Source organism: Lissotriton vulgaris, chromosome 1_1, assembly GCF_964263255.1.
Source record: "Lissotriton vulgaris chromosome 1_1, aLisVul1.2, whole genome shotgun sequence".
NCBI lineage: Eukaryota > Metazoa > Chordata > Amphibia > Caudata > Salamandridae > Lissotriton > Lissotriton vulgaris.
Genome location: NC_141685.1, coordinates 1,648,832,213 through 1,648,858,095, shown reverse-complemented (window position 1 = coordinate 1,648,858,095; position 25,883 = coordinate 1,648,832,213).

The window sequence follows — 25,883 nt, the reverse complement described above, 5'->3', positions numbered from 1 at the left end:
ACCTCTGTCAAGATGTTCGTCTCGACTTCCACTGAAGGGAGCTGAAGGCCAAGACTTCAGCTGCCATTGTCACCACCATAGCATATGAAGGATCCTAACCCATAGCCACAGTAGGGGGAGAAAGTAAGCCAGAATCTGTAGAGGTATCCAGTCCACTGGCCTCACCCAGTTCATCATACCAGTCCATTTCATGCTCTGGCTGCTCTTGTAAAGGGTCCAGAAACCCCTCCCAATCTTCCTCCATTCCTAGCCCTTCATGATAAGGCTGAGGAACTGACTCCGGACCAAAAGGTTCCATTGGCACAGAAATTGGTGTCGGTAAGTGCCGATTCGGGTCTGGATTGTTGGCGATAAGAATGGGGCTGAGGCAACTGGGGGGGGGGGGGCGCCGGCAGCATTGGGAGTCTTGGTTTGGGGGCCAGCGATGGGGAAGGTTGCAGTGGTAAAACTGGCATGGGGCTGGATCCACCACCAGATCAATTGGGGGGCATCAGCACTGGGCCGATGATGACAGTGTGCAACCCGATGCAGCCTTCTCTGAGCCACCAGGCCGAAAGCGCACTGGGAGGTTGAGGATGCCCAAATATAAGGTTTATGGCATCATAAAATTCTTCAAGCTGGGCAGAGATCGCTCCTGTCCCTGGAAAGCCAGAGAAGCGCGGAGCCAACCTAGATGTAGGTTCCATAGAAAGAGCCCTAGAGAGCCAAGACCATTTTGTCAAGTTGGTCGATGGTGGGGAGAAGTTAAAGCATGCATCAACATCTTGTGGATCCTATACCCGTTAGCTGACTGACCTGACAACTTTGAGTGGGAGAACAAGGACTTAGAACTCCTGGAGTGGTGCCCGGACCCTCCTCTTGACCGGGACTGAGAACAAGACCTCAGGGGTAGACAGAGTTGTGCCGAACATTGAGCTGCAAGGGGCTTTAGGGACCGCTCTCTCAAAGCTTTTGGAGTCATGGCCCAGCAGTCAGACCACAACTTAAAGTCATGGCCGCACTCCAGGCACCAAAGAAAAATCAGGTGTGTATACGTCAGCAACATAGCACAGAGGCAGGTGCCGCACAGTTTGAATCCATAAGTCTTGACATGTTGGAAAAACCTACACAACAAAAAGTATTTGACAATGTCACAAGACATCGAAAAAAAACTGTCAAAAAGTGACAGGGGATAGCTCTCTTCTTGGCTCTGCGCTGGCTGGAATGAAAGAAAAGAACTGACATCAGAAAGTCGTGGTGGTCCCTATACTGGTGATGTCACGTGAAGCTGACCGATGCCACCTACTGGTGCGCAGGGGTATTGCTCAAGCAAAAACTTTTTGGATCAGCCTGACGTTTAGGAAATTCTAAGTTAAGGAATTTGCGGCTAGATGTCTCTATTAGATAAGCTATTTATGGAAAGGTTTACGAATTCTACAGCATGCCCAATGAGGCCCGACTCAAAGAACAAGAAATGGCGAGGGCATCCTTCCTTGAAGACTTCCTGTCTACAATGTTCCCAGAACTGAGAGAGGAAATTGATGGCCCCATTACAGTTCATATTTACAACAGGGGGTGGTGAGGGACAGAGTCTCTGAATTAAGCAGAAAGCTCTCACCCAGTCAAGAGATCAGGGCTAGATCCAACACCGTTTTTTAGCTCACTGCACTATCCCAGTTTCAGAACCTGGCTGTATGCAAATTAGTCTGTTCCTGTCCCAGTGCATGATGGGAACAGGGCAAACCAAACTACAAAAGCCAATTCTTACACTGGGAAGGAAACAAGCTCCCGGGGACCGGTTTCTGGCATTACAGCTGTCTTCGGCCCGGTTTGCTTGAATCCTGATGGTGCAATGAGCAAGGGTCTCACATCTGAGAATACCCTTCCACGCTTAGGGTGGACAAAAATATTTACAACAAGGGGTGGTGAGGGACAGAGTCTCTGAATTAAGCAGAAAGCTCTCACCCAGTCAAGAGATCAGGGCTAGATCCAACACCGTTTTTTAGCTCACTGCACCATCCCAGTTTCAGAACCTGGCTGTATGCAAATTAGTCTGTTCCTGTCCCAGTGCATGATGGGAACAGGGCAAACCAAACTACAAAAGCCAATTCTTACACTGGGAAGGAAACAAGCTCCCGGGGACCGGTTTCTGGCATTACAGCCGTCTTCGGCCCGGTTTGCTTGAATCCTGATGGTGCAATGAGCAAGGGTCTCACATCTGAGAATACCCTTCCACGCTTAGGGTGGACAAAAATATTTACAAAAAGGGGTGGTGAGGGACAGAGTCTCTGAATTAAGCAGAAAGCTCTCACCCAGTCAAGAGATCAGGGCTAGATCCAACACCGTTTTTTAGCTCACTGCACCATCCCAGTTTCAGAACCTGGCTGTATGCAAATTAGTCTGTTCCTGTCCCAGTGCATGATGGGAACAGGGCAAACCAAACTACAAAAGCCAATTCTTACACTGGGAAGGAAACAAGCTCCCGGGGACCGGTTTCTGGCATTACAGCCGTCTTCGGCCCGGTTTGCTTGAATCCTGATGGTGCAATGAGCAAGGGTCTCACATCTGAGAATACCCTTCCACGCTTAGGGTGGACAAAAATATTTACAAGGGGTGGTGAGGGACAGAGTCTCTGAATTAAGCAGAAAGCTCTCACCCAGTCAAGAGATCAGGGCTAGATCCAACACCGTTTTTTAGCTCACTACACCATCCCAGTTTCAGAACCTGGCTGTATGCAAATTAGTCTGTTCCTGTCCCAGTGCATGATGGGAACAGGGCAAACCAAACTACAAAAGCCAATTCTTACACTGGGAAGGAAACAAGCTCCCGGGGACCGGTTTCTGGCATTACAGCCGTCTTCGGCCCGGTTTGCTTGAATCCTGATGGTGCAATGAGCAAGGGTCTCACATCTGAGAATACCCTTCCACGCTTAGGGTGGACAAAAATATTTACAACAAGGGGTGGTGAGGGACAGAGTCTCTGAATTAAGCAGAAAGCTCTCACCCAGTCAAGAGATCAGGGCTAGATCCAACACCGTTTTTTAGCTCACTGCACCATCCCAGTTTCAGAACCTGGCTGTATGCAAATTAGTCTGTTCCTGTCCCAGTGCATGATGGGAACAGGGCAAACCAAACTACAGAAGCCAATTCTTACACTGGGAAGGAAACAAACTCCCGGGGACCGGTTTCTGGCATTACAGCCGTCTTCGGCCCGGTTTGCTTGAATCCTGATGGTGCAATGAGCAAGGGTCTCACATCTGAGAATACCCTTCCACGCTTAGGGTGGACAAAAATATTTACAAAAAGGGGTGGTGAGGGACAGAGTCTCTGAATTAAGCAGAAAGCTCTCACCCAGTCAAGATATCAGGGCTAGATCCAACACCGTTTTGTAGCTCACTGCACCATCCCAGTTTCAGAACCTGGCTGTATGCAAATTAGTCTGTTCCTGTCCCAGTGCATGATGGGAACAGGGCAAACCAAACTACAAAAGCCAATTCTTACACTGGGAAGGAAACAAGCTCCGGGGGACCGGTTTCTGGCATTACAGCCGTCTTCGGCCCGGTTTGCTTGAATCCTGATGGTGCAATGAGCAAGGGTCTCACATCTGAGAATACCCTTCCACGCTTAGGGTGGACAAAAATATTTACAACAAGGGGTGGTGAGGGACAGAGTCTCTGAATTAAGCAGAAAGCTCTCACCCTGTCAAGAGATCAGGGCTAGATCCAACACCGTTTTTTAGCTCACTACACCATCCCAGTTTCAGAACCAGGCTGTATGCAAATTAGTCTGTTCCTGTCCCAGTGCATGATGGGAACAGGGCAAACCAAACTACAAAAGCCAATTCTTACACTGGGAAGGAAACAAGCTCTCGGGGACCGGTTTCTGGCATTACAGCCGTCTTTGGCCCGGTTTGCTTGAATCCTGATGGTGCAATGAGCATGGGTCTCACATCTGAGAATACCCTTCCACGCTTAGGGTGGACAAAAATATTTACAACAAGGGGTGGTGAGGGACAGAGTCTCTGAATTAAGCAGAAAGCTCTCACCCAGTCAAGAGATCAGGGCTAGATCCAACACCGTTTTTTAGCTCACTGCACCATCCCAGTTTCAGAACCTAGCTGTATGCAAATTAGTCTGTTCCTGTCCCAGTGCATGATGGGAACAGGGCAAACCAAACTACTAAAGCCAATTCTTACACTGGGAAGGAAACAAGCTCCCGGGGACCGGTTTCTGGCATTACAGCCGTCTTCGGCCCGGTTTGCTTGAATCCTGATGGTGCAATGAGCAAGGGTCTCACATCTGAGAATACCCTTCCACGCTTAGGGTGGACAAAAATATTTACAACAAGGGGTGGTGAGGGACAGAGTCTCTGAATTAAGCAGAAAGCTCTCACCCAGTCAAGAGATCAGGGCTAGATCCAACACCGTTTTTTAGCTCACTGCACCATCCCAGTTTCAGAACCTGGCTGTATGCAAATTAGTCTGTTCCTGTCCCAGTGCATGATGGGAACAGGGCAAACCAAACTACAAAAGCCAATTCTTACACTGGGAAGGAAACAAGCTCCCGGGGACCGGTTTCTGGCATTACAGCCGTCTTCGGCCCGGTTTGCTTGAATCTTGATGGTGCAATGAGCAAGGGTCTCACATCTGAGAATACCCTTCCACGCTTAGGGTGGACAAAAATATTTACAACAAGGGGTGGTGAGGGACAGAGTCTCTGAATTAAGCAGAAAGCTCTCACCCAGTCAAGAGATCAGGGCTAGATCCAACACCGTTTTTTAGCTCACTGCACCATCCCAGTTTCAGAACCTGGCTGTATGCAAATTAGTCTGTTCCTGTCCCAGTGCATGATGGGAACAGGGCAAACCAAACTACAAAAGCCAATTCTTACACTGGGAAGGAAACAAGCTCCCGGGGACCCGTTTCTGGCATTACAGCCGTCTTCGGCCCGGTTTGCTTGAATCCTGATGGTGCAATGAGCAAGGGTCTCACATCTGAGAATACCCTTCCACGCTTAGGGTGGACAAAAATATTTACAACAAGGGGTGGTGAGGGACAGAGTCTCTGAATTAAGCAGAAAGCTCTCACCCAGTCAAGAGATCAGGGCTAGATCCAACACCGTTTTTTAGCTCACTGCACCATCCCAGTTTCAGAACCTGGCTGTATGCAAATTAGTCTGTTCCTGTCCCAGTGCATGATAGGAACAGGGCAAACCAAACTACAAAAGCCAATTCTTACACTGGGAAGGGAACAAGCTCCCGGGGACCGGTTTCTGGCATTACAGCCGTCTTCGGCCCGGTTTGCTTGAATCCTGATGGTGCAATGAGCAAGGGTCTCACATCTGAGAATACCCTTCCACGCTTAGGGTGGACAAAAATATTTACAACAAGGGGTGGTGAGGGACAGAGTCTCTGAATTAAGCAGAAAGCTCTCACCCAGTCAAGAGATCAGGGCTAGATCCAACACCGTTTTTTAGCTCACTGCACCATCCCAGTTTCAGAACCTGGCTGTATGCAAATTAGTCTGTTCCTGTCCCAGTGCATGATGGGAACAGGGCAAACCAAACTACAAAAGCCAATTCTTACACTGGGAAGGAAACAAGCTCCTGGGGACCGGTTTCTGGCATTACAGCCGTCTTCGGCCCGGTTTGCTTGAATCCTGATGGTGCAATGAGCAAGGGTCTCACATCTGAGAATACCCTTCCACGCTTAGGGTGGACAAAAATATTTACAACAAGGGGTGGTGATGAGGGACAGAGTCTCTGAATTAAGCAGAAAGCTCTCACCCAGTCAAGAGATCAAGGCTAGATCCAACACCGTTTTTTAGCTCACTGCACCATCCCAGTTTCAGAACCTGGCTGTATGCAAATTAGTCTGTTCCTGTCCCAGTGCATGATGGGAACAGGGCAAACCAAACTACAAAAGCCAATTCTTACACTGGGAAGGAAACAAGCTCCCGGGGACCGGTTTCTGGCATTACAGCCGTCTTCGGCCCGGTTTGCTTGAATCCTGATGGTGCAATGAGCAAGGGTCTCGCATCTGAGAATACCCTTCCACGCTTAGGGTGGACAAAAATATTTACAACAAGGGGTGGTGAGGGACAGAGTCTCTGAATTAAGCAGAAAGCTCTCACCCAGTCAAGAGATCAGGGCTAGATCCAACACCGTTTTTTAGCTCACTGCACCATCCCAGTTTCAGAACCTGGCTGTATGCAAATTAGTCTGTTCCTGTCCCAGTGCATGATGGGAACAGGGCAAACCAAACTACAAAAGCCAATTCTTAGACTGGAAAGGAAACAAGCTCCCGGGGACCGGTTTCTGGCATTACAGCCGTCTTCGGCCCGGTTTGCTTGAATCCTGATGGTGCAATGAGCAAGGGTCTCACATCTGAGAATACCCTTCCACGCTTAGGGTGGACAAAAATATTTACAACAAGGGGTGGTGAGAGACAGAGTCTCTGAATTAAGCAGAAAGCTCTCACCCAGTCCAGAGATCAGGGCTAGATCCAACACCGTTTTTTAGCTCACTGCACCATCCCAGTTTCAGAACCTGGCTGTATGCAAATTAGTCTGTTCCTGTCCCAGTGCATGATGGGAACAGGGCAAACCAAACTACAAAAGCCAATTCTTACACTGGGAAGGAAACAAGCTCCCGGGGACCGGTTTCTGGCATTACAGCCGTCTTCGGCCCGGTTTGCTTGAATCCTGATGGTGCAATGAGCAAGGGTCTCACATCTGAGAATACCCTTCCACGCTTAGGGTGGACAAAAATATTTACAACAAGGGGTGGTGAGGGACAGAGTCTCTGAATTAAGCAGAAAGCTCTCACCCAGTCAAGAGATCAGGGCTAGATCCAACACCGTTTTTTAGCTCACTGCACCATCCCAGTTTCAGAACCTGGCTGTATGCAAATTAGTCTGTTCCTGTCCCAGTGCATGATGGGAACAGGGCAAACCAAACTACAAAAGCCAATTCTTACACTGGGAAGGAAACAAGCTCCCGGGGACCGGTTTCTGGCATTACAGCCGTCTTCGGCCCGGTTTGCTTGAATCCTGATGATTTGCATATAGCCACGTTCTGAGCTGGGATGGGGCAGTGAGATAAATAACGATGATGGATCAAGCCCTGATCTTTGGACTGGGTAAGAGTGGTCTGTTTAATTCAGACACTCTGTTCATCACCACCCCCTTTTTGTAAATCGTTTTTGGCCACTATAGGTGTGGCAGGGTATACTCAGACATGAGTCCCTTTCTCACTGCTCCATCAGGAGTCAAGCAAGCCGGGCCGAAGAAGGCTGAAATGCCAGAAACCGGTCCCCGGTAGCTTGTCTCCTTTCTGGTGAAGAATTGGCTTGGTAGTTTAGTCTGCCCTGTTCCCATGATGCACTGGGCCAGGGACAGACTGATTTGCATATAGCCAGGTTCTGAGCTGGGATGGGGCAGTGAGATAAATAACGGTGATGGATCAAGCCCTGATCTTTGGACTGGGTAAGAGTGGTCTGTTTAATTCAGACACTCTGTTCATCACCACCCCCTTTTTGTAAACCATTACAGTTCATAGCATACTCTTTACAGGAGTTGGCCTCCAGCAAAACTACGGACACTGAAGGGCTTCTGATACAATTTATTAAAGTTTACATGGACACCCTTGTGCCTAAACTAGGCCTCATGTATGAGGCATAATAACAGAGGTAATGCTGCCCTCAACTCTAGAATGTGTATAACTGGTCTCAATATTTAAGCCATGGCCCATGCTCACTAAATTTGCCTCGTACAGAGAAATTGCCATTTTGAGTTCGGATTTCAAGGCCCTTAGTAAAATAGTAGCTGACTGCATACAGTGCGAGTTTTCACATTTGTACATACAGGTCAAAATGGCTTTCATTGAGGGAGAAATATCTACCATAATACAAGGAGATTGTACAAAATGATGGAGGTAGCTCTATTAAGGTGTCCTCATGCAGCCTGTCTCTTCCTCGACCTGCTTATCCGCGACTGAGAAAAAGTGTTTTTGGACCAGGAAAATGTGGTCCTTGACCTAGTAAAAGTGTTTTATATCGCAACTGTGACTACCTCTGAAATGTGCTGACCAATTTTGGGTTTGGGAATCATTCTATATGGTTGATCCAGCTACTATGCACAAATCCCAAAACTAGGGTCTAGTCACCCTTGAGAATATGCAGGGGACAAGCAGGGGGGACCCTCTCCTTTTTGCACAGTCTATGGAGCCTCAGGACACACAGTTACAACTAGAGGTGGAAGAATGGAGTATCCCTCTTGCAGAAATGACCCCCGTAATATCGCTGTATGAAGACAGCATCTTGCTCCACCATACTGATTTTGTAGGTGACCACTCCTTTATTGCCCGGTTGTCAACTGGCAAAAGTCCTGCCTGTTCCCATCGTTTCACACCACCCTTTCAGGAAATCTAGAAATGAGGGGAGCCTCCCCCAGCTGAGAAAACATTTCATTCTTCAACTGGATCATACCCTGGTTAGGACAGTTAGTGCCTTTACTCGGTCTAAGTTGAGGAGGCTGATTTGGCTCTTTTAGTATTTTGTCAGGGCATGGATGGGCCGGGCAGGGTGGAATGGGGGCACACAGGGGCGAGCAATGGCGAAAAATAAATTATTCACTTACCTTGGTTCCGGTACCGCATCTCTCTCTGCTCCTGCTCTCCTTGTGGGACAGGAAGGAGTGAAGAACAGCCAGGCTCCCCTGACCTATCATAACACTGCAATGCAGTGTTGTGATTGGTAGGCACCCAGGCTCCCCTGACCAATCAGAGTGCTGCATTGCAGCACTGTGATTGGTTTTGAGCGTCTTGGTTTAATGCTCAACCAGGGAATTGGGGCCTGGGCATGTACGCCATGCAGGCTGTAATGCAGACTGCATGGCGAACTGGGAAAGTGCGCATGATTGGTTTGGGTAGCCTGAGAGGGCAGACTAAAAAGTCATTGCGTACTTGTTCTGAGAGCAGAGCAGCCCCGAAGTAAAGGAAATATAAAATAATAATAACTTAAAGTTATTATCATTTTTTATTTCATTTGCTTTGTACTGCACAAAATCAGTGAGGAGACGCTCCTCCGCCATATCGGAGAAGCCACCACTGAGAGTATGTCATACAAGCACTCGTAAAAAAAGCTATTAACACAAGAAAATTAGACCGACACTGGCCAACAGTTTCATGAATCAGGCCCACTGTATCTGAGTTTAATTCAGCTTCACCTGAAGCTGGACATTTCCCCGGATTTCTATTCAGTTTCCTAGTAGGTTCAACAAAGTGGAAATCTTCTCCGAGTTCATTCCACTTCTAGATCTGCTCTATTTATTCCACATGATGAAAAGCAGCAAGCCAATTGAGATGCATTGTTGCGTCCCATCAGGCCTCTTGAAACATAATTACACAGTAAGCAGTGACTAATGGGCAGCCACTCACCCCAGAGGCTTCATTCAAAGTCCAGCTGTAACCCTCCACAATATGGCACTCTCGTCAGTCTCCAATTTCTCTGATTAATTGTTTGCTGCGAGTTAGTCATCCACATCCCTAAAATTAGCTTGTCCAATATTAGAAAAAAATAGCTGTGGAATATTGTTGTGTCAGGAGGAACTCTATTCAGCACGGGTGTAACTTTGTAAAGGGAATGCAACTTAAACGTTACGTAATACTTTTAATTGAGCCACAGATGTGTTATAATAATATTTGTAATATTAGCTACCAATTTCTATAAAAGATATTCACACATATAACAAAATGATGGACTCAACAAATGTTATCTTCTTTGCAAGGATGACATGCTGAGGGAAACAATAAGACGATAAGCATGTGTAAATAGACTTAAAATGTAATCTGCAAATAATGCGCTTAAAATATTTATCATGTCTAAATATCTCACTACACAAATGACCGCAAGCAACTAATCATTATATTAAGTATTTGACACCAGCTATTTTTTAACTTTATTTTTGTATATTTATTTTACAAATACAAAAACAAATCGGCATCAATACAGCGTAAGTAGAGATATTGTTGCTAATAATGGCACGGAGCACAGATGGTAGCATTGGGAGGAAAGGTACAATGGGGTCACATAAGTATTCAGAAGCATATTACAATTGGGAAGGAGAATGGGGCATACCACTGATTCCCAATTGCAGGTTACCGGGGTCAGTCCTTTCGTTCTATGCGAAGGGAAGGCCCACTTTCTACATCCAACCCACTCTCCTCGGCGTCAGTTGTATCCTGCAGGGAGGATTCCCTTTCCGCCAACCCAGAAGAACACAACTCCCGCCAAACCAGTAGGTCTTCTTGTAGCTTCTCGTCCCATCAGATAAGTTGCATGTGAGTTTCTTCAGGTAGGGAGCACTCTCGGACAGCTTTAAACCAGATGGGCACATCTGGGCCCCTCTGCTCCATCCAGGTTATAGCTACCCTTTGCCTAGCGAGCACTAGCATTAAATGTAGGATCTTATATGGGAGTTTCTTATTCTTTCGTTTCCGGACAAATGCAAGTAAACAAATCTAAGGTTCAAGCTTCATCCAAATGCATGTGACCGCAATAATCCTGTCCACCACCTCCACCCAGAACCCTGACTAGTGGACAATCCCATGCCAAATGTAAAAAGCCAGCTTTCTCAGTGGCACATCTAGAGCATCTGTCTCCTTATCAGGTGAAATGCAGTTCAGGGATAGCGGGGTTAGGTAGGTGAGATGCAGGAAGTTAAAGTGTGTCAATTTAAACCTGGCTTTGCAGGAAACTTTGAGTGTGAGGGTGCCTATGTGTGCCCATTGTTTCTCTTCCAGCCGGACAGCGAGATCCTTCTCCCATGCAGCCCGAGATGGTGGCACCGGAGGGGTAGTGTCCTGTTTCATCGACTTGTAGAGGAGAGAAATCAATTTGCGACCCATACCGCACATGAGCAAGGTGTGTGTGAGAGGTGGAATATCTGGGACCTGTAGCCAGGTGGTTTTCACTACGTCCTGAATTTCCCGGAAGTGTAGGAATTGTCCCTGTCCGAGGCCAAAGTTTTCTTCTGCTTGTTCACAGGTGATGAAGGTCTCATTGGGAAAAAGGTTGGCGAGAACTTTTCACCCACCCTCCCTCCAAGGTTGAAAGGACATGTATCGGCCCATGTCTATGAAGGGGGCCTGTATCCAAATTGAGAGCTTCCTGTGAAAGGGTGCTTTCTGTAAGACTTTTTTGACAAAGCACTGCCATATACCGGCTGTATGTCGCACTATGTAGGGAAGTGATGTGTCAGACCCACTGCCCTGCATCAGTACTTCCTACAGTGCCCAAGTGTCTGACCTATTGGAGAGAAGGTGTTTCTCCCAATTGTCTGCATCTGTCAGCCAGCGTGACGCATGTTGAAGATGTGCCGCGAAATAATAAAAGTGTGGAGCTTCCAGGTCACCCTCCTCATAATTGCGAATAATAGTTTTGAGAACTACCCTATTATGCCAGCCCGCCCAGAGCAGGAACGTGAGCAGCATGTTGAGGGTTTTGAAGACATGTGGCAGCAGCGGACATAGGGAGTTCTGGAGTACATACAGTGTCCTGGGGAGCATCACCATCTTAGAGATGGCTACCTTTTCCATCAACGACAGTGGAAGAGTGTTCCAAAATGTCACTGCCTGTTGTAGAGATGCGATTATAGGGTCTACATTCCGGGCTAATGCCTGTGTGTTCGTCTGGACCACCTATATCCTAAGGTAACAGAAACCCATCTTTTCCCAGAGCAGTCCCAGGTCTGGGAGAACCCTCAGGGGTACTGAGGCCAGTCCCGCCAATGGAAAGATCAGGGACTTACTGCGGTTGAGCCGCAAGCCAGAGACCTCACCAAATCTGTCTAAGTGGTGGAGCAAGACCGGTAGTGCTTCCCGGGGAGAAGCCAAGTAAAACAGGGCATCGTCGGCATATAAGGAAATGATATGACTCGTGTCACCCAATTTCATTCCCCGTCCTCCCATGTCAGTCCTAATCCGGACTGTGAAAGGCTCTATGGCTAGGGCAAACAATGAGGGCGAGGTTGGACATCCCTGGCGAGTGCCCCTTCCAAGTTGCCAGTCCTCCGATCTCGCTCTCCCAAGTTTAACCCTTGTGCGGGGTGCTGTATACAAGATGCGAATCCAGCGTCAAAATGTAGGACCCAACCCCACAGTGCATTCGACCTCGTGAAGGTATCCCTAATCCACTGTGTCGAACGCCTTGGCAAGGTCAATGGATACCAAGAACATATGTTCCTCCCGACCACGCACTTTGGGCATGATATGATTAAGCCGGTGCAGATTCATAGCCGTGTTTCGTCCCGGTATGAACCCACACTGGTCCTCATGAACCAAGTGGGGCATGCAAGGCGCTAATTCGGTATCCAAGAGCTTGCATAAAATTTTCACATATGTGTATCATCGTAATCGGACGACACTATAAAGGCTCATGAGCATCTCCTCCTGGCTTCAAAATCATGCATATTTCCCTCTGTGTCATGCTCGAGGGGAGAACTCTGCATTCAAACGCCTCGAGGTAGACCTGCAACAGGAGGCTGGGAAGTGTGCCCATGAACGCTTGATAAAACTTCAGAGGGAACCTGTCGCTCCCAGGGGTTTCGGCGCATGGTAGGTGTTGCAGAGCAGATTGTATCGTCCCTAGCGTTAGGGGTTAGTCAAGCCCTTTCTTTGCTGACTCATGGATAGTGAGTAGTTTCCGGCCATGGAGGTAAGGGAGATAGGATGCCTCGCAGATTGCAGGGTCTGCAGTATAGCTCGTCTGCAGATGGGATTTTAGAACCTGGAGCAGCTCTACCTCTGAGTGGACCAGGCCTACCATGGGTTCCTGCAAAGCCACGATTGTGTCAGGGGCACATTCCTGACGGAGTATCCAGGCCAAAAGCTAGCTTGATTTATCTCCTTCCCTATGAAGGCATTGTCTATACTGTGTGAGGGTTTTTTTGTCAAGCCTGTCCAAAATGTTATGGATGCGTTCCTGGATGCCACGTTCCCCATCCCTCCCCACTGCGTCAGGGGCTTCGCTTGTCTGAATGTCGACACCAGCTATAGTTGGACTGGAGCTGGAGTAGCCAGTCCTTCCACATGTAGGAAATGACTATGGATTGGACTTAGGAAGGTAAAACAGATCAGAATGTATGTAGAGAGATATTTTCAGATGGTGGCTGTTGTGAAAGTCTAAGGGCCTGAATCAGAGTTTGGCAGATGGTTACTCCATCACAAATGTGACGGACACCTCGTCTGCTGTATTCGTTATTACAAGTACAGAGTAACCTGTGATGGAGCGTAAATTGTTGAAAAACATTTGCCTCTAACAGTTCTCCTTTACTAACTTTATTTACGACTCATATTGTTAAAGTTGATATGATAAGGATTTAAAATATTAAGGTGAAAATGTTCAACTGCATAGTAAAAGTATGCAAAGTGCTGGAAAGTCTTGATATATGCTTTGCAAACATAAGAAAAATGATGACAAGAATAACCTGAGTGATAAATGTTGATGTAAAGAAAAATAATGAATAATAGAAAGGTAAACATGATATAGATTAAAACAAAAAGGGGTCGATTCCGATCTCAGTTGGAAGGACTCCGAACGCGATACGGCGGGGAAAAAAGTACAAGACGGATGCGTGTTTCCCGACCGACTCGGATACCTGTACGAGCGAGCAAGTACGATGCGATTGTACGTGTGTGTTCCGACCGAACCGTTTCCGGATCCGCCATCTCAAACTGACTCTTACGGACACGATTCACACTGCGCAATGGAAACGTTTTCCAACTTAGCGGGTATGATGTACGTGTTGGGCAGCTGGAACTTTCCGGCTCGCAGAATGTCTGGGAAGCTGCCTTTGGCAGTCCGCGTCGGACCCCCCGTCACTGCAGCCTTACGACTCGGATACAGGGGGAGACCCAAGGGTCTCCCCAACCCAGGCATATACGGTGCGGATGACACCAACGCTTACCCACTGTAGGGGGGGCCTTGTGTGAGACGTACCCATTCACTCAATGAGAGCCCATGTGAGCATCATACGACCGGCTCCCATTGACTTCTATGGGAGCCTGACCAAACCAAATCCAGCAGCATGCGGCCGCATCGTACTTGCTCGGTCGGATTGCAGGGGTCCTGCTCTTTCGGAAAAAATTCCAGATCGGACTGGGCCCCAAAGTGTTCAAAAAGTACTGAAATATGCATAATGATGCTTAGGGATTTGCTAAAAGAGTCACAAGTTATTGAAATAACATATGCTAGTGTGTTTGACGGTTTAAATTTAACAATTAAAGTCTGTAAGGTATAGACAAAAAGCATGAATGTTATAAATGACAATCAGATGATATTTAGGTTGGGTAACTTACCTTCCGGATTTCTAAGATGATGTTTTGATCACACCAGGAGCAGGCTATTGAAAGGACCAATGAGCATTCAACTATTTGGCTAAAAGAAACATTTATGGGTGTATAAGGAGAACATTTGGAATATAATTGCCTTGCAAAGAAGGAGCAAAGGGCTTGCTGAATTTCTTATTCCATGCATGGCAGGCTGAAGGACTGGACTCTAATTTTCCTTTTTGCCAAACTTCTGAACTGAACTTTCCTGACTGCAAACTCAAAATCTGCACTTTGTCAGCTGGCAAAGTTAGCAGAGATTAACCTTTTGACTGAAGGGTTACTGACTCCATCTATGGCATTTTAATGCTAGTCTTTGACGGTCTGAATCAAATTACCATACTTGGTTTTTATGATTCGAGACATTGTAATTCGAATTGTATTTTCTTGAATTTCCTTTCTCTCGTTCTCTTTCCCGCCTTTTTCTGCTGGCAAGTCACTGATGTATACGATTTACTGTAATATGTGTGGGACTTAATGTGCTTAATTATTGTATCAATTTAACTGCATGTGCATTTATTTCTGTTTTTCTGTCCATTGTAAAGAGATTAGATAAATGTTTTTGATGAGCTATCTTTATCGATTTTCCCTTATTCTTTAAGTCATATTTCTTGTCTCACAATATATATTTTGTCAATTATGGAAGGAATATTTGAAGTAGATAGTATTGTTTTGGGCGATTTCATATTCCAGGTCCTCATAATGAGATTGCCCCACATTCTCTCAGGTTCTGGTCCCTATCTGCTCAAACAAAGATTAATCGGAGGACCTTGTGGAAAAGATATCGTAATGAGATGGAAGTGTTGTTTATGAGGCTAGACATAAGTAAAATATTTGACATGTTATGAGAACGAAGATTTTTGGCACGCTTCACGCTGGATCACCTGCACTCTAAACCTAAATCAGAGTCTATGAGCTTGATTTAGAGTTCAGTGGTTATGAAATATCTTATGATTTGTGAAACAAAATGGTAACTTGAGAGGACAATCCACCAGTAGAATTTCATCTTTATAAGATTGAGCACAATGGAGAAAATTTGACATGTGGATATTTTCCTAGATTCAGCATTTCCCTTACTACTTAACTCCAATACCGGCTCTCTGACTTTGCTGCCTCTGTTTTTTCAGTCTTTGTTTTAACTTTGAACATGCATCCATTCAGTAGGATATTTGACCAGCTAACATATGGTTTATTCTATTACGTTTGTACTCTATATTTTGGACTATAGTGCTTAATAACAAAAGACAAAACAAAAGCAAAAACATGTGCAGTATTGAACTCAAATGTTGGCTCTCTTCCACACACACACACACACTATGGGGTCGATTCCGAATTGGGAAAAAACGCTCCGAATAGCCGTTCGGAGCATTTTTCCCATACGAATCGTACCCTGCAACATCCCCAGTACGTACGATGTAGTACGATTCCCTCCCATGCAGCTCCCCGTACGAATCGTACCAGGAACCATACGACTCGTATTCCCATAGGAATCGCTGCCGGAACACACAGCAAGCGACGTTTGTACGTTTCGACGCAGGTTTTCCCGACCCAGCAAGTACGATCCATGTCGGGTACGCACCGTACGACCCTTTTTCTACGGGAGCTGAAAACTGCCGTAAAAGCAGAGTTTGCCTCAAAACCGGTACGGAATGGCCCTCCCGGGTACGATGTGTACACACCATGATCGCAGGGGTACGGTGCGTACCCATGCGATCATGGGGGTTAAGCACCGTACCCCGCGATCATGGGGTGTACGCACCGTACCCCATGTTTGCTGGGTGTACGGTGCGTACACCCTGCGATCACAGAGGTATGAGCGTACATTGCATGATCGCGGGGGTAAGCACCATACCCCTGCGATCATGGGGTGTACGCACCGTAGGTGTGTATGTGATTGTGTGCTTTCCCGTACAAATCGTCCTTACCTGATGTGGACCGTACGAATCGGTCCTCATCCCCCGATCCGGATCGTACTCGTCGGGTCGTACGGCATGTTTACGGATCGTACAGTTCACTGTCGGATCCGTGCCGTACGGTTTCAGCCTTGCAATTCGTACGTGTCGCAACGGATTGACGGGAAACGTATCGTACTACGCAATTCGGACGGACGTGTACGATTCGTATGGCGAGCGCTCCAGATACGATTCGGACGGACGCTTTTTTTCCCGAATGGGAATTGACCGCAAAATAACAGATAAGCATGTCATGATTGATTGATCTTTTGCTTTGCAAAGCCCCTGCTAGGGGCCCCCAAAGCCGCTTTCTGACAGCCTTTCCATGCCGGAAAGGCCAGAACGGAACGGCTGTCAGAAACCAGCATCGTATTGCCAACGGGATTACAGTGCAGAAGAATCCCAGAGCCGGGAACCACATCAGAGTGACCGACTGGTTAACGCTCCGACCGCCAACATCATAATTCGGCAATCGTATTGGTGAAACGCCTCCAACCACAGTCGGAAAGCTTCCGACTAACATTCAGAGGCTTTCTGACGGACATCATAATCTGCCCCCTAGTTTTCAATAGGCCTAAGAACTCACTTTTCCAACCTTTTTCTTTTGTTTTGGAAAGTCTCACTAGTAGAGCAGGACACTGGTTATTATGATTGTCAAAATATTGTGTTTTTGGGAAATGAGTCTTATGCTCATGCTTTTTATTTACAACAATTTCTAATTAAGTACAATGTTCAATCAAACTTATGCCTAAATTCAGTTGTACTAGGACCCATTGCCAGAATTTTCTTGACATGGGATATGCATCAAGGTTTACTGGCACCACTCTCTCTCCCCATTCTGGACTAGAAAAGGTGAGGCTTTCTTTTCTTACCTTGACCGCCTCCATTTTGTTTTCCCATTAGAGTTTAGCACTTTAATTTTTTTGTGATAGGTGCCAGGGAGAAGCAGCTACTTAACAGCTGATGTTATGTGCCCCTGCAGCAAATTCACCTGTGGCACACCAATGGTGCACCGAATGCCTGTCATTTTGTGCTGAGTTTGCACAGACCAGGAGGTAATGTTCATCAACATTAGGAGTCTTTGTTAAATTTAAGGGATGTTTTGACTCCCTCTACAAGCTGCTATTCTTCTTTCATTCAACCTTCAGTCCTTAATCCTGTGTAGCCCACCCAGAAATAGCCAGTCTTGGAACAAAGGCCCAGAGAGAGTAATACATTCGGACTCTCAAGTAAATTCTACAAACTCTTTATCAAATCTGTATATATGCAATGGCTTTAAGGTGATTTTAGATGCTGCATGGTTTAATGTTCTTTAGCAAAACATAAGATTTTCTCTTTCACCATTGTTCTGATTTAATTTTTCTTGTGGAAACGTAGCACTACAACACTTCTGGCCCTTATATTGCTGTGCCATTGACAAGGTGTATTCTTTCCTCTCTTGAAATAGAAGAGACTGGAATGGGGGATTGCCTTGTGTTGGAAACTGGGTTACTGGTTGTTGGGAAACACTTCTCAAACTGCAACTACAATTTGTGTTCAGTGAAGTCACAAGCAATCCCATATTAACCTTTGCTTCATCCTCTGGTAGCTTTGCACAAAAGCAGAGAGGCTTAAATTAGAGGCAATCTGTAAAGTATTTATGCAGTACTTCACGCAGTCATAAAGTGCGAATACAAAACAAGTTAGTCCACACCAATTTAGAATAATAGAATAAAATGAAATAAATTATTTAATACCAAAATGAGAACAATCTAATTAGTAGAACTGGAGATATTAACTTTTAAATATTTAAGTGAAAACAGTGTCTAAGGGCACAGAGCACCAACTGTGGCTATCTGGCTGTGCTGGAAAGGGACAAAATCACAAGTTCAGGCCAACCATTATGGAGTGCGGGCCAGATGCAGAGACCAAGTTAGGCTCCTTGAACAAAGTACCTTAAATCCTGGTTGCGTAGCATTGGGAGACCCCACATTGAGGAAGTGTCGTGCAGGGGAGGTTCCGAGGAGCTGTGAGGCTTTTATGTGGAGTCCTATCTCATCCACAGGGATGCCGTCGATAAGGGGCTTGCAACGCTGAGTACGACATTGAGGATGTTTCAGGCAATGGCGGTTCCAAAGAAGCTGCAATGCGAAGTCCTGCATCCTCATCAAAGATGGCATCGACAAGGGGCTTGAGGTGTGAAACCTGTATTGAGGATTTGTCATGCAGTGGAGGTTCAGAGGAGGCTATGGGCTGTAATTTTAGGTTGCTCATCGGGATGCATCATGCAGTGGTAGTTCCGAAGAGTAGCTGTGAGGAGATGCATTGCACTGTGTTGGTTCGGCCCACAGAACCACAGCTGGGCTGGCAGAGCACCTTCAGGTCCACTTCCAAGGGTCCAAGACTGTGTTGGCTCCATTTGGTGGCAGGACTTGCAGAATACAGAGTCGAGGTGCTGGATTCAAGGTAGTTGAGGTAGTTTCTGTAACAAAGGCTCTGAGAAATGTGCAGGAGGATGATGTGGAAGAGCAGAAGAAGGACCTGGACACCAGATCTGAAAGTCAGCACTCATGTGGAGGGGGTGACTTGTCTTCTGTATTGGAACTCCCTTCATAGGCCTGTCCCCAGAGGAGTTGGTGGAAAGAAATGCTGAGAAGGAGTTTATGCTGGAAATGGCCAAGCTCAAGTTGGCAACAGAGGAGAGGAAGGCTAGGGCTGAGAGAGCCTTGGCAAGGAAACAGGATGAGGATGAAGAAGCCTCGGCGGAAAAGAGACTCACCATCGAGGGGTGGAGAAAGTCCCAAGAGCTAAGTCTCTGTGAGTCGGCCATCAGAGCTAAACAAGTGGAGTCCAGCAATAATGGTGGCAGTATACTTGCGGTGCCCTATGGAGACAGGAGGGTCCACATCCCAAAGGATCTGGCACCTACCTTTGTTTCAAGAGATGACATTGGCAAGCGATTTTATGCCTATGAGGTTGGTCAGGAGATGAAAAGGGTCCCCGAGGAGGACTGGAGAGCCAGTCTCTAAAGGCACATACTTAGCGAAGGGAGGGACATCCTACTGGCGGTATTTAGAAGGAATATCAAAACAAAAATATTCCCATGCCAAAATATTGAGTCTAAAATACTGTGATATGGAAATATCACCAGCAAGAATATTAATATCAAGAATATCGATTGTAAGGTAAGCAATATCATTTTTTTAAAATATAGAAGTCATTATTAACGTTTTAAAAAAATATAGTTGTTTAAAATATCATTTTTTAATTAGTGTTTTGTATTTTAGTATATATTTTAAATGTATGTGATGTCTTTTTTTGTAGAAGTATTGTTTATGTCTTTTAATATATGAGTTACATTTTTAGTAGTTATTAAATCAAATTAAATTGAATAAAATGTTTTGCTCTGTAGCGGGTTGTGGGTACATAAAAGAATAGGGTGGGAATTAATTTAATTATAATAAATGAATGATTATTTTTTATTTAATAATATTTATTTAATTGACAATTAGGGTCTACATACGATGCGGTTTGGAAGGCTCCGACTGTTGGTCAGAGCCTTCTGAACAGCATCGTAATGTGCCAGTCAGATTCCTTTCCGGCCACCTCATTTTGATTGAGGCGGTCGGAAAGGAATCTGACCGGTCATTCCGACTGGCTTGAGACAGGCTCAGAGAGCCTGTCCGCCAGTCAGAATGCATCAAGTAATCTCAAGGGCGGTCCATTCTGCCCTTGAGATTAGGCTGACGGTTTCCGACATGGTTTCCATGCTGGTCTGCTTGACATGGAAACCATTTTTTAAAGCGTTTTTGAGGGCCCCCAGCAGGGCCCCTTGGAGGCACGGCCTCTGGTTTGTGCCTCCCTGTTGATCCCTGCACCCCGTGCAGGGATAAACCACACCTCCAACTTTACTATAGGTGCATGCATTATGGCTAATTTACGGACGGAATGCATGCTCCCATAGTAAAAGGTAGGAATGCGACCAAAAAGTGTTCGGTCGTATCCTAATGAGGTGGTGGGGACTGCCGACTAGGTGAGGGTCCGTCCCATGACCGATGATGAGTTGGGTGGAAGTGATTCCGCCCAATATCGCAATGAGGCCCTAAATTGTGTTAATTGTGCTTTTAATTTTTTGGGGGTACATTTTATTTGTGAGTTGTGTGGTTTATAAGGCTAGAGGGTGTGAATTTCTTTATTTCCATTCATCAATAATTAGTTGTTTAATTAATATTAATAATTAATTGATAATTAATTAGGTTAATAGTATAATTTTTTAGGTGCAAGTTATGTAGTTATAGGGGTAAAGAGTGGGAAGTAATTTATTTGTAACTATAATATTAGTTGTCAAGTAACATTAATTAATTAATTGTGTTTCCTTTGTAATTAAAAAATGATTTAGCTGCGGTTTGTGGGGTTTACAGGGGTCGATGTTGTGAAGTAATTTTTTTTAATTGAATAATAATTAGTTGGCAATTTATATTAATTAATTAATTGATAATTAATTATGCTAATTATTTAGTAACATGATTTTAGGTGTGGTTTTGGGTTTATAGGAGTAAAGTGTGGGGAGGAAATTAATTTTAAATAATTTATAATTAGTTGTTAAATACTATCAGTTATTTAATTGGAATGTAATTTTTAATTGTGTAATTTATTTTTTTAAAGTTTAATTTTAGGTGCAGGTTGTGGGGATTATAGGGGTAGAGGGTGGAAAGTTAATTAAGATTTTAGATTATTAATATTTGTTTAATTGATGATCAATTATGTTAATTGAGCAAATACATTTCTTTGTTTAGATTTTACATGTGGGTTGTGGGTTTTTTAGGTGTATGGGGTTGGAAGTAAATTGATTTTAAATAATTACAAATTATTATTTTAATCTATATTAAATAGTATATAATAATTAATCATGTTAGTTGCGTAAATAATTTTTTGTTAAACGTTATGAATCTGTTGTCTGTTTTGTGGAGGTATATTGTGGGAAGTACATTAATTATAATTAATTATTGAAAATGAGTTTGTTGATGAATATTTATAGTAATATTGTAAAAAATAAATCGGGTGCAGTTTGTGAGTTTTGTGGTGTCATAGGTTGGAAAGTAACTAAACTAAACGTATGTAATAATTAATGATTTTGTTATTAAATAATTTCTAAATAAAAATATTTATTTGTATGAAAAACATTTTTTATTTTATTTATAATAATATTTGTAGGTATTTCTGACATGTATAAAACATTGCAATACGTTTTTTTCCATTTGTAATATTAAATATATTTGAATTTTATTTTTCAACTTATTTTTACATTTTTTTTTACTTTGTTTTAAAAATAATTTTATTTTTCTGAAGATATTTTGATTGTTTTTAATTTTGAACTGACTGCAGTGGGTATAGTAAATTTTACCCCTCCGTATTTCAACACCTTCTCTGCTGTTGTACTGATTGCAGTGGGACTAGTGAATTATACTCCTTGCAATTCAACACTATCTTTACTGTTGCAATTATTGGAAGGGGAATAGTAAGCTTTTCCTCTCCGCTATCCAACACTTTTCCTACTGTTGTACTGACTGGAGTGGAAATAGTTAATGTTATCCCTCCACTATCCAACACTTTCTCTATTATTGTACTTATTGGAGTGTGAATAGAAAATTGTACTCCTCCACTATCCAACCCTTTTCTTACTGTTATACTCATTGGGTGGGAATAGTACGTGTAACCCCTCCACAATCTAAAACTTTCTATACTGTTGAAGTGATTGGCGTGGAAATAGTACATTTATCCCTTCACACTCCAACAGTTTTGCTACTGTTGTACAGGCTGGAATGGGTACAGTAAATATTACCTATCTGTAATCCAACACTTTTACTACTGTTGCATTTATTGGCGGAAAATGTGTAAATTTTAACCAGTTTTATAATTTTTGCTTTGTGTGACATGGGAGTAGTAAATGTTTTTATATATTTATGTTAATAGTTTGCATAGTTTGGTATGAAATTGAGTTGGGGGGAACAGTATATGTACCACATTTTATATTTTATAATTTATTTTAAGCTGGTATGATTTATAATATGTTTTTGTTTATTTAAAAGCATAACAATTTTAATTTTTAATATTTTTAATGTGTAAAAATGTTTTTTATAAATTTTAAGAATTTTAGTTTGTTTTCTTTTTTATTTAATTAGAATGGTTTGTTTTTTAAAGATTTTGGGGGCGATTCCGATTCAGTAAACCAATCCGTACAACCGAATCCAATCCGGAGCCCTTTCCGTATGACCCGTACAATTCCGTCCGAATCGCGTAGTACGGTTCGTTTGAAAAATGTACAACCTAATCTTTGCGAACCGTACGAAAAGCAAGGGAAAATCCGTACGACACAGACCCTAACAGTGAACCGTACGAATCGTAAACATGCTTTACGACCCGACAAGTACGATCCGGACTGGTGAATGAGAACACGATTCACGTATGAGCGATTTGTACGGAGAGCCACACAATCACATATGCACCGTGACCCTAAAATCATGGGGTGTGTATGCACCGTACCCCTGAAATCATGGGGTGTGTACGCACTGTACCCCTGCAATCATGGGGTATGTACGCACCGTACTCCTGCAATCATGGGGTGTGTACGCACCGTACCCCTGCAGTCATGGGGTGTGTATGCACCGTACCCCTGCAGTCATGGGGTGTACTCGCGTACCCGGAGGGTCCGTTTCGTATGCGGTTCGAGTAAAAATCTGCTTTTTCGGACGTTTTGAGCTCCCGTAGAAAAAGAGTCATACGGAGTGTTCACAAGACAAATCGTACTTGCTGGGTCGGAAAATGCTGCTTCGATCTGTACGGACGTTGCGTACTGCGTGTTCTGAGTACGATTCGTAAGTTTTTTTAAGTCGTATGGTCTTTTGTACGATTCATACGGAAATCTGCTTTGGGTCCAAATCGTACTTCATCGTACGTACGGGGACGTTTACGGGTACCATTCGTACAGGAAAAATGCTCCGATGTCTATTTGTAAAGGGATTCTACCGAATCGGAATCGGACCCTTTATGTTAATGGTATATGTATATATATATATTTATTTGTTTTTATGTTATTTTTAAATTATAATATAAATTAAAATGATTAGTTTAATGACTTTTTTGTAAGTAGATATATGTGAATATATATATTCATTATTTTATATGTGTGTTTAACTTTTTAAATTAAGTTTATTTGTTATATTAGTTAAGATATATATGACATATTTTGCTTCATTAACGTTACTATTTATTATATTTCATATGTATTTTTGTATATGTATTTAATAAATGATATTTAATATAACTATATTAATAACATCAATATTTTTTCTGAACTTTTGGTACTTACCATTTTAAGTAGTTGATGTCTATGTTTTTGACATTGATATGTTGGTCACAATATTTTGGTATGTGGATATTTTGAGGGTTGATTTTTTTTTATTTAAAAAAAAAATGGATTTATAATCCATGATCACACAAAAAGCACATAAGCAAAATAAGAAACAGTCATAATACAAAACATTAAACCATATTAACATAAAGTCTGATACATACATAAAACAGTAACCGACAGAAAGGGAAAAAAGAAACTACAACAGGGGTTTATTCATTCATATAAACAGCCACTGGGCCCCAGATCTCACAGCCCAGTACCAAATCAGCATCACCGGACCCACAACGAAAACACTTTCCGTCATTTGAACCCCCCCATTTAGAAATTTTTGCTGGTTTATAGTATGGATTAAAAACCGTCTTGTAGTGCTGTGCACGAAGATTGGCTGACATAAACAATCTCTCATCCAGTTCGATAGAGGTTTCTACCAGAGTGTCGAGGCACCCTAGCCTATTATTCCATTTTAAATTTTGAGCCTCTAAATCATTACCCAGGTTATTCAACAGTAGGGTATAGAGTAATCCCGGATTTACAGATTTTTGAAAAATATCAGAGCGAGATAGATGAAATTGCTCCTTTAACATATTAAAAGACATCAAATCCCCATTAACGATTGTCTCCAATATAATGAACCCCTTTTGCCCACCAACTATCAACCACTCGATCCCAGAATATCGATGGGAGAAGGTTGTAGCAGTTAACGGTTTATACCATGATATCCTTTCTACCTTATACTTCTTTTTAACAGCCTTCCATACTTTATAAGCCGCATTAAGAACCTTAAATCTAGTTCTCTTATAATAATCATAAACTATTGATTTTTAGCATCACTGCCCAACAGCATTTTATAGATAGAAGGAGCTTCGGCCATGCAAGTCGGTTCTGCCCCAGTTAGTAATATATTCATATGCTGCAATATACACGCAAAATAGTATAAGGTAAGGTCTGGGACAGCCCATCCCCCTTGCAGTCGGGGCAGAATCATATATCGCATTGCACTCCGTGGTTACCCTGAGGCCATAAGAATCTAGCACAAATAGATTGCAGAAGTGCAAGATTAACACGAGAAATCTCCAATGGCACTGACCTCAAAAAGTATAAAATTTTGGGAAGGATCAGCATCTTAAGGACATTGCCTCGGCTAACCATGGAAAAATGCAAACACTCACATCGGTCCAATTGTTTACGTACTTCATTCAACAGGCGTGCCCAGTTGTCCGACACCAATGCCCCCAAGCAAGCCAGTAGCGTAATGCCCAAATATACTAACTCATTCACAACCCTTTGGTCATCAAATGCCTTTATATTAGCGCACAAGATTTGTGTTTTAGAAGCGTTCAGTTTGTAGCCTTATACCACTCCAAATTGTGCTGCGAGTATCTCTATTTCTGGCATAGCTGTTGAAGGGTTCATTGATACCACTGCCACATCATCTGCGTACGCGAAGACACAATATTGTTCTTGCCTCCATAATACCGGTTTGATCCTAGCGCTATGTTCTAACATTTTTTTTAAACGGATCTATATATAGAGAGAAGAGTAAAGGGGAACAGGGACATCCCTGCCTCGTCCCCCGTGTAATATGCACAGGAGTAGATTCTAGGCCCATTGTACAGATTTTAGGGTCGATATTTTTTCAGTGACCCCCTGCTGGCCCTAGAGAAGGGGGGCAGGTTGAGAAGTCCTTCCATGAAGGACACCCTTTTCAGGAAGTATGGCCTCACCCCAAAAAATTATAGGCAGAAGTTTAGGGAAAGCAAGTAGCTGCCCGTCAATCCTGGGTGAAGTGTGTGGATTCCTTTTGCAAATCACTGGATGGTTGGGTGAAGGGCAGTAAAGTAAAATATTTCTACGGGTGTACAATTTGGAGGCAGGAAAGCACATCTTTTGTCTTTTGTTTTGCAGAGCTGTGCCAACACCTGATTGATAGGAAGCTCACTGACCCTTTGGGCTTGCAAAGGAGTTGGACCACTGGCTCAACACCAGGGTCCCCAAGAAGGTATTCAGGGAGGGATCACATGGTAGGCCGGGTGCCCACCAGAAGAAGGAGGGCAGAGATAATACAAATAAAAACAAGGAGTTCTCTAGAGGTCCCCACAATAGATCCATAGGGCAGGATTCCCAATCCCAACCAGAACAAAAGAAGAGTAAGTTCCCTGGCCATATGTCCTCATGGA